This window comes from Pan troglodytes, chromosome 6, assembly GCF_028858775.2.
Source record: "Pan troglodytes isolate AG18354 chromosome 6, NHGRI_mPanTro3-v2.0_pri, whole genome shotgun sequence".
Classification (NCBI taxonomy): domain Eukaryota; kingdom Metazoa; phylum Chordata; class Mammalia; order Primates; family Hominidae; genus Pan; species Pan troglodytes.
This window is the reverse complement of record NC_072404.2, coordinates 164,184,151-164,194,261: the sequence shown is the minus strand read 5'-3', so window position 1 is coordinate 164,194,261 and position 10,111 is coordinate 164,184,151. Positions and strand designations below refer to the sequence as shown.

The following is a 10,111-nucleotide window of genomic DNA, read 5'->3' as shown; positions in this document are numbered from 1 at the left end:
CTCTGCCTCCAGGGTTCAAGCGATTCTCCTGCCTCAGCCTCCTTAGCATCTGGGACTACAGGCACCCACCACCACACCTAATTTTTTTGTATTTTTAGTAGAGATGGGGTTTCGCTATGTTGGTCAGGCTGGTCTTGAATTCCCGACCTCAGGTGATCCTCCCACCTCAGCCTCCCAAATTGCCGGGATTACAGGTGTGAGCCACTGCGCCCGGCCTCCTACAGCAGTATTTCTACTACCACCATACAATATATGCCACACTGTGCTTTTTAGTTGCATGAAAAGTGTAGCAAAATGGGTACCCCAATTCCAAACAAAGGCTACAGTCCTGGGAGTATGAGTGGCTTTATTTTCTCTTCCTGGCATCACAGGGTCTTCAGGATTTGGGGATTTTGTTTTGATTTTATGTCCCCCAGTATCTTGTGCCTGTAATAAAATATCGGAATTCTAGCACCCCTGGTTGTGCTTTCACACATAAAGCTCAAGGAAACTAAACCACCTCATGATGTCCTCTCTGTGCAGACTATGCCATTCTGACACCAGATTTGATATCCCAGATTGAGGGGAAAAGGAGAAAATGGAAAGGGTGGTTCACCTTCATGCCAACGAGCATTTGTATTTGAAGAGCCTAAAAGCGTGGCTGTTTGGAGCAAGTTAGACGGGATTAGGGTGCTGACATTTGAAGCTATACAATGGCATGATCCAAATTCCTTTTCTTAGTATTCTTGTCATATTGGCAGGATTCGGGTTTGGGAAATGGAAATGACAACTAGTAGGCCTTGGATCTTCTAGATGGGATAAGAGATGCTGGCTTGTTCATTGGTCGATTTATAGTATACATTATATTATATATTAATATATAGACATACATACACATGCATGCACACACACACACATATGAAATTGTGGGTATGTGTGTCTATGTAAATAAAAGACGTGCAGCCCTGGGTGGATTTAGAGGGACAGTGCAACTCTGATAAGCCCAAGCTGAGTCACAGCTGAAGACTGGGAAGACACACTGGAAATACTCTATTTCTACGTCTGAGATAAAGGTTCTAAGGCCCAGAGAAGTTGTCCTCACCCTAGGGCTAGAACTCAGATATTTTATTTATTTATTTTTTGAGACAGAGTTTTGCTCTCGTCACCCAGGCTGGAGTGCAATGGCGCGATCTAAGCTCACTGCCACCTCCGCCTCCTGGGTTCAAGCAATTCTCCTGCCTCAGCCTCCCAGGTAGCTGGGATTACAGGAGCACACCACCACACCCAGCTAATTTTTTATTTTTAATAGAGATGCGTTTTCATCATGTTGGCCAGACTGGTCTCAAACTCCTGACTTCAGGTGATCTACCCACCTTGGCCTCCCAAAGTGCTGGGATTACAGGTGTGAGCCACTGCACCCAGCCAAACCCAGATATTTTAACTCTGTCTAGTGTTCTTTCTAACTTGACCACACTCCTTCAATTAAATTGGCTCTGAGTCTAGGAAGAAAGAAAAATTGTCACATGGAAGTATTTCTTTCTTAGTTCATGAGTTTTTATTTTTATTATTATTTATTTATTTAATTTTTGTTTTTTGAGATGCAGTCTCGCTCTGTCGCCCAGGCTGGAGTGCATGTGGCGTGATCTCGGCTCATTGCAACCTCCGACTCCTGGGTTCAAGCAATTCTTCTGCCTCAGCCTCCTGAGTAGCTGGGATTACTACATGCACCACCATGCCCACAGGTGATCTGCCTGCCTCGGCCTCCTAAAGTGCTGGGATTATAGGCATGAGCTACCACGCCCGGCCTGTTTTAAATTTTTTTTATTTCCATGACACAGCCTCAAGAGGTCCCGACATGTGCCCCTGATATATTTTGCTATTCATATTACAAATAAATGTAGTATCTCAAGTTAGTTCCCATTTCTTATCTCATTTCAGCACTTCTCTAGGGACACCTGGGTTCTGTTCTGCGTGTGGTTAAGGCTTAACAGGCCAGGTTTTCCCACGCCCGATTCCTTGCAGTTGAGCTGCAATTGCTGGTGTCCCATCAGCTTCCACCCCAATTCCTCACTCACAGCTGACGGGAGAAATATCTGAAGCTTCCCTTGAAAGGCTTCTTCTCTTTTTCTACTCGTTGCCTTAGCTGTGGCTGTGGAGTCGTTTTCTGTCTGGGCATTCCTTCCCTGACCCGTGAACTCTCCTACCCAGCCTTCCTGAACACTTCTCAGTGCATCGACTCTTTATTTCTCTAAATTTTTACAGCGGTGGGTCCTTTCATGTCCAATTCTTGCTTTGTCGTTGTTCTAACAACCCATATGGGGAATGTTTTCTGGGCAACACGGAAATGAATTCAAGAGGAGTCTTTCATGTATATGAAACTGACCCAATAGTCCCACAGACAGTTTTTTTTGTTTGTTTGTTTTTGTTTTTTGGATAAACATAGAAATTGTCCCTTCTAGTCTTTTTTTTTTTTTTTTTTTTTTTTTTTGAGGCAGAATATCACTGTGTCGCCCAGGCTGGAGTGCAATGGCACGATCTTGGCTCACTGCAACCTCCGCCTCCTCGGTTCAAGCGATTCTCCTGCTCAGCCTCCCAAGTAGCTGGGATTACAAGCACCCACCACCAAGCCTGGCTAATTTTTGTATTTTTAGTAGAGACAGGGTTTCACCAGGCTGGTCTCGAACTCCTGACCTCAGGTGATCCGCCTGTGTCGGCCTCCCAAAGTGCTTGGATTATAGGTGTGAGCCACTGTGCCCGGCTTTGTTTTTATTTTTTAGCAGCCTCCCAAAGGATTAGAAGTGTGAGCCACCTTGCCAGGCCCAGTTGCCAACAATTCTTGGTGTTCTTCCGCTTGTAGCTGCATCACTGCAATCCCTGCATATGTCACCACATGGCCATCTTCCCTCTGTATGTCTGTGTCTACTCGTATAAAGATACCACTCAGATTGGGTTAGGGACCCACTCTACTCCAATACAACCTCATCTTAATTTATTACATCTGCAATGACCCTGTTTCCAAATAAGGTTACAGTCTGAGGTTCTGAGAAGGACATGAATTTTGGGGGACACTTTAATTCAGGTGTAGGAAAATGGCAACAGTATTTCAAAACTCACTCAGGCTGGGCGCAGTGGCTCACGCCTGTAATCCCAGCACTCTGGGAGGCCGAGGCGGGCGGATCACTAGCTCAGGAGATTGAGACCATCCTGGCTAACACAGTGAAACCCCATCTCTACTAAAAATACACACAAAAAAATTAGCCGGGCGTGGTGGCGGGTGCCTGTAGCCCCAGTGAGAGGTGACAGCGTGCTGGCAGTCCTCAGAGCCCTTGCTTGCTCTCGGCACCTCCTCTGCCTGGGCTCCCACTTTGGCGGCACTTGAGGAGCTCTTCAGCCCACCACTGCACTGTGGGAGCCCCTTTCTGGGCTGGCCAAGGCTGGAGCCCACTCCCTCAGCTTGCAGGGAGGTGTGGAGAGAGAGGTGCGAGCGGGAACGGGGGCTGCCTGCAGCGCTTGCGGGCCAGCTGAAGTTCCGGGTGGGCGTGGGCTTGGCGGCCCAGCACTCGCAGCAGTCGGCTAGCCCTGCTGGCCCCGGGCAATGAGGGACTTAGCACCCGGGCCAGCGGCTGCGGAGGGTGTACTGGGTCCCCCAGCAGTGCCAGCCCACCAGCACTGCACTCGATTTCTCACCGGCCTTAGCTGCCTTCCCGCGGGGCAGGGCTCGGGACCTGCAGCCCGCCTGCCTGAGCCTCCCACCCACTCCATGGGCTCCTGTGAGGCCGGAGCCTCCCCGACGAGCACCACCCCCTGCTCCACGGCGCCCAGTCCCATCGACGACCTAAGGGCTGAGGAGTGCGAGCGCACGGCGCGGGACTGGCAGGTAGCTCCACCTGCAGCCCCAGTGTGGGATCCACTAGGTGAAGCCAGCTGGGCTTCTGAGTCTGGTGGGGACGTGGAGAGTCTTTATGTCTAGCTCAGGGATTGTAGATACACCAATCAGCCCCCTGTGTTTAGCTCAGGCTTTGTGAGTGCACCAATCGACACTCTGTATCTAGCTGCTCTGGTGGGGCCTTGGAGAACCTGTGTGTCAAAACTCTGTATCTAACTAATCTGATGGGGACGTGGAGAACCTTTGTGTCTAGCTCAGGGATTGTAAATGCACCAATCAGTGCCCTGTCAAAACAGACCACTCGGCTCTACCAATCAGCAGGATGTGGGTGGGGCCAGATAAGAGAATAAAAGCAGGCTGCCCGAGCCAGCATTGGCAACCTGCTGGGGTCCCCTTCCACACTGTGGAAGCTTTGTTCTTTTGCTCTTTGCAATAAATCTTGCTACTGCTCACTCTTTGGGTCCACGCTGCTTTTATGAGCTGTAACGCTCACCGCGAAGATCTGCAGCTTCACTCCTGAGCCCAGCAAGACCACAAGCCAACCGTGAGGAATGAACAACTCCAGACACACTGCCTTAAGAGCTGTAACACTCACCACAAAGGTCTGCAGCTTCACTCCTGAGCCAGCAAGACCACGAACCCACCAGAAAGAAGAAACTCCAAACACATCTGAACATCAGAAGGGACTGACTTCAGACGCGCCACCTTAAGAGCTATAACACTCACCGTGAGGGTCCGCGGCTTCATTTTTGAAGTCAATGAGACCAAGAACCTACCAATTCTGGACACACCAGCTACGCGGGAGGCTGAGGCAGGAGAATGGCGTGAACCTGGGAGGCAGAGCTTGCAGTGAGCCGAGATCATGCCACTGCACTCCAGCCTGGGCGACAGAGTGAGACTCCGTGTCAAAAACAAACAAACAAAAAAAAAAACACCTCACTCAGTGAATATAATGTTTGCAGGGGAAGACAAATGTATATTAAATAAAGACCAACTACAATAGCAAATAATGAGGCCAGGCACAGTGGCTCATGGCTGTAATCCCAGCACTTTGGAAGGCTGAGGCAGGTGGAGCATTTGAAGTCAGGAGTTCGAGACCACCCTGGCCAACATGGTGAAACCCCATTTCCACTAAAAATACAAAAAAAATTAGCTGGTCATGGTGGTGCGCCTGTAATCTCAGCTACTTGGGAGGCTGAGGCAGGAGAATCACTTGAACCTGGGAGGCGGAGGTTGCAGTGAGCTGAGATCATGCCACTGCACGCCAGTCTGGGCAACAGAGTGAGACTGTCTCAAAAAAAAAGCAAATAATGAAATGCCAAGCATGAAAGAGTTTAATGTGGGCTGGAATAACTGGCTAAGTCTTCAGGAAAAGGTGAAACTTGGGTAGGTCATTGCAGGAAAGTGAGTGCAGGCATTTTGCGGTGGAGCACCGTGAGGTTAACACATGGAGGTGAGGATGATCAAGGGCCAAGTGGGTGAACAGGCTGGTGATGACTGGTCTAGCATGAGAGGCAGAGATACACTTTTGAAACTGGCCCCATAGTCCCATCACAGTTGTTTTTAGATAAACATAGAAATTGACCCTTTTGCTCTTAAAGCTTGAAACTTGTTTTTGTTTTATCTCAGTTCCTTCCTCAGGAAAGGACCTTCAGGAAGTGTCAAAGAACTGAAACTCACCAGATCATCACACCAGATGCCTCCTTCCCCTCCCTAGCTCCTGTTTTCTTACACATTGTTACATTTTTTTCCCTGCTTATACATCCCTTGTTTTAGTCAGAGAGATGGATTTGAGACTGAGCTCCCATCTCGTCAGCTGCAGCACCCAATTAAAGCCTTTTTCCTTGGCAATACTAGTTGTCTCAGTGATTGGCTTTCTGTGCGACAAGCAGCAGGACCTAGACCAAATCTCTGGTGTTTTGGTAACACTTTCAGACCAAGTTTGTTTCTTTTTTTGTTTATTTGTTTTTAGATGGAGTCTTGCTCTGTCACCCAGGCTGGACTGCAATGGCACGATCTCGGCTCACTGCAAGCTCTGCCTCCTCGGTTCAAGTGATTCTCTTGCCTCAGCCTCCCAAGTAGCTGGGATTACAGGCATGCACCATCACACCTGGCTAATTTTTTGTATTTTTAGTAGAGACAGGGTTTCACCATGTTAGCCAGGCTGGTCTTGAACTCCTGACCTCAAGTGATCTGTCCGCCTCAGCCTCTCAAATTGGTGGGATTATAGGTGACAGCCACCATGCCTGGCCAAGACCAAGTTTTTAGAAGAAGCAAACTGCATCTCTATGTATGTCTTCCCAAATCAAACTTGGTGTCTTGTCAATTTGGCCAGGCCCAGTGCTAGGAGGATTTCTTCTTAGGGAACACTGTGTTACAGAGCAGGGGTGGTACCAATTTAGGTGAGTATACTTCTTCTTTGTTAATTTTAGATTGTTGAGGGGGTACATGTGCAGGTTTCTCACACGGGTAGATTGCGTGATGCTGAGATTTCGGCTTCTAATGATCCCATCACCTGAGTAGAGAACATAGTACCCAATAAGGTACTTTTTCAACCCTTGGCCCCTTCACTGCCTCCCCCTTTTGGAATCCCCAGTATTTACCATTGCCATTTTTGTGTCCATGTGTACCAAATGTTTACCACTTACAAGTGAGAACATGCAGTATTTGGTTTTCTGTTTCTGCAGAAATTCACTTAGGATATATCACTCTCCAGCTGTATTCATGGTGCTGCAAAGGACATGATTTTGTTCTTTTTTATGGCTGTACACTTATTTTCTTAGGCTTTTTTTTTTTTTTTTGAGACGGAGTTTTGCTCTTGTTGCCCAGGCTGGAGTGCAATGGTGCAATGTTGGCTCACTGCAACCTCTGCCTCCCGGGTTCAAACAATTCTCCTGCTTCAGCCTCCTGAGTAGCTGGGATTACAGGCATATGCCACTACGCCTGGCTAATTTTTTTGTATTATTAGTAGAGACAGGATTTCACCATGGTGGCCTTGCTGGTCTTGAACTCCTGACCTCAGGTGATCTGCCTGCCTCGGCCTCCGAAAGTGCTGGGATTACAGGTGTGAGCCACTGCGCCTGGCCATTTTCTTAGTTTTATCCATGAACTTTTCTATTTCAAATAGGTTGGGAATTAATATCTATGGAAGAGGATTCAACTATTCAGGTTTTCAAAATTGCCCCAGTATCCTGGCAAAAATTCTAACCTACATTTAGAGGCATAGAGACAGGTTGTGTTTTTGTTTTGTTTTATTTTTGTTCTTAAACATTTGGGGTATCTAAGGCTGATTTCTGAGAAGTAAAAACATTTGGGAATGTGTTGAAGTATGTCACATCATAAAAGAAGAGCCTGCAATGCATTATATTGGTTTTGTTTCTGCCTTCATTTTCCAGGGAGTAAATAAACCAAGACTTTTATACACATTACTAAATTTCTAATTATACCTTGGGAAAGAATAACCTTTGAGAGGACATAGTTATCTCCCCTTGTCTAAGACTAAAAGACATTGGTTTAGTCACTGATTTCATGAGATTTCTAAAGACTCTTTAAATTAAAAAAATATGTAAGACACAGGGAATTTTTAAAATACTGTATTTTATGAAGTTGGGTGCAGTGGCTCATGCCTATAATCCCAGCACTTTGGGATGCTGAGGTGGGTGGATCACCTAAGGTCAGGAGTTGGAGACCAGCTTGGCCAATGTGGTGAAACGCCATCTTTACTAAAAATATAAAAATTAGCCAGGTGTGGTGGCGTGCACCTGTAATCCCAGCTACTTGGGAGGCTGAGGCAGGAGAATCACTTGAACCCAGGAGGCAGAGGTTGCAGTGAGCCAAGATCATGCCACTGCACTCCAGCCTGGGTGACAGAGTGAGATTCTGTCTCAAAAATAAACAAATTAATAAAAATAATAAAATTAAAATATTGTATTTTAGGCCAAGCACAGTGGCTAATGCCTGTAATTCCAGTACTTTGGGAGGCCAAGGCAGGTGGATCACTTGAGGTCAGGAGCTCAAGATCAGCCTGGCCGACATGACAAAACCCTATCTCTACTAAAAATATAAAAATTGGTTAGGCACGGTGGCTTATGCCTGTAATCCCAGTACTTTGAGAGGCCGAGGCAGGTGGATCAGGAGGTCAGGCGCAGGCGTTCAAGACCAGCCTGGCCAACATAATGAAACCTCGTCTCTACTAAAAATACAAAAAATTAGCCAGGCGTGGTTGCCTGTGCCTGTAGTCCTAGCTACTCAGGAGGCTGAGGCAGGAGAATCACTTGAACCTGGGAGGCAGAGGCTGCAGTGAGCCGAGATCACGCCACTGCATTCCAGCCCGAGTGACAGTGTGAGACTCCGTCTCAAAAAAAAAAAGAAAATTAGCTGGGTGTGGTGGTGCATGCCTGTGGTCCCAGCTACTCGAGAGGCTGAGGCATGAAAATTGCTTGAACCTGGAAGGGAGAGGTTGCAGTGAGCTGAGATAGTGCCACTGCACTTCAGTCTGGGAGACAGAGTGAGACTCTGTCTCAAAAAAAAGATATTTTTTTACTTTAGTTTATTTTGGCCTGAGCCACATAGATAATTTCCTGGATTTCTTTCTTTTTCTTTTTTTTTTTTTTCCCCTTTTTTGAGACGGGGTCTCACTCTGTCTCCAGGCTGGAGTGCAGTGGTGCGACCTTGACTCCCTGCAACCTCTTCCTCCCGGGTTCAAGCGACTCTTCTGCCTCAGCCTCCCAAGTAGCTGGGACTACAGGCACCTGCCACCACTCCTAGCTAATTTTTGTATTTTTAGTAGAGATGGAGTTTTACCATGTTGGCCAGGATGGTCTCGATCTCTTGACCTCGTGATCTGCCTGCCTCGGCCTCCCAGAGTGCTGGGATTACTGGCGTGAGCCACCGCGCCTGGCCAATTCTCTGGATTTCTAAATAAAACTATAATGTCCTAAACTAGGACACAATATGTCACGTATTGTCTAATCTTATACTAGACAAGTTCGAACTCTGATATGATTCCTTTTCCCGTCCTCATTGCATAGTTTTTCTCCTGAATTTAGCAGTATATAGAAGTCTGATTTGTGGGAGGACAACAGCCTTTTCTTCTGGGTGCAGTGGCTCACGCCTGTAATCCCAGCACTTTGGGAGGCCGAGGCGGGCAGATCACCTGAGGTCTGGAGTTCAAGACCAGCCTGGTCAACATGGTAAAACCCCATCTCTACTAAAAATACAAAAATTGGCTGGGCATGGTGGCACATGCCTGTAATCCCAGCTACTCGGGAGTCTGAGGCAGGAGAATCACTTGAACCCGAGAGGCGGAGGTTTCAGTGAGCTGAGATTATGCCACTGCACTCCAGCCTGGACGACAGAGTGATACACTGTCTCAAAAAAAAAAAAAAAAGAATATGTATCTTTCTATAAGGCTTCTTGTACAATAGCAATGAAGTCAGCTTTGATGAGAATTTATGATTGGTTTATGTGAAAACATGAAACACTTCCCGAATTTGTGTCATCGTTGCCCAGGAGCCATGGTAATCTTCTCTGTATCATTCCAATTATTTATTTATTTTTAGTATATTGCTGCCAAAGACAGCACGTGATGACAATTTAATGTAATTCACCTAAATACTTCTGTAGTTTTAAAAAGGGCACCGTAAAATTATTCAATATTAAAATATCAAGGAATATCAAACTTTTCTTTTCTTTTTTTTTTTTTGAGGCAGAGTCTCGCTCTGTGTCTCAGGCTGGAGTGCAGTGGCGCCATCTGGGCTCATTGCAAACTCCGCCTCCCGGGTTCACGCCATTCTCCTGCCTCAGCTTCCCGAGTAGCTGGGACTACAGGCGTCCGCCACCTCGCCCAGCTAATTTTTTTGTATTTTTAGTAGAGACAGGGTTTCACCGTGTTAGCCAGGATGGTCTCAATCTCCTGACCTCGTGATCCACCCGCCTTGGCCTCCCAAAGTGCTGGGATTACAGGCGTGAACCACTGCGCCCGGCCTAGGCTACCTACTTTTCTTTACCCCAACTATAACCACCATCTGTCATCAAGATTACTGTGAGAACAGGCCAGGCGCGGTGGCTCACACCTCTAATCCCAGCACTTTGGGAGCCCGAGGCGGGTGGATCACCTGAGGTCAGGAATTTGAGACCAGCCTGGCCAACATGGTAAAACCCCATCTCTACTAAAAATATTAAAAAATTAGCGGAGTGGGGTGGTGGGCGCCTGTAATCCCAGCTACTTGGGAGGCTAAGGTAGGA

The 10,111-nt window shown here is 47.2% G+C and overlaps 1 non-coding gene across 1 annotated transcript; it reads right to left on the bottom strand.

Annotated features, from left to right (window-relative positions):
* Positions 1 to 9,333: 9,333 nt before the first annotated feature.
* Positions 9,334 to 9,441, bottom strand: LOC112209863 (U6 spliceosomal RNA). The gene has a single exon (XR_002944861.1). It is a non-coding gene; the product is annotated as a U6 spliceosomal RNA (small nuclear RNA).
* Between the last annotated feature and the right edge of the window lie 670 nt (positions 9,442 to 10,111).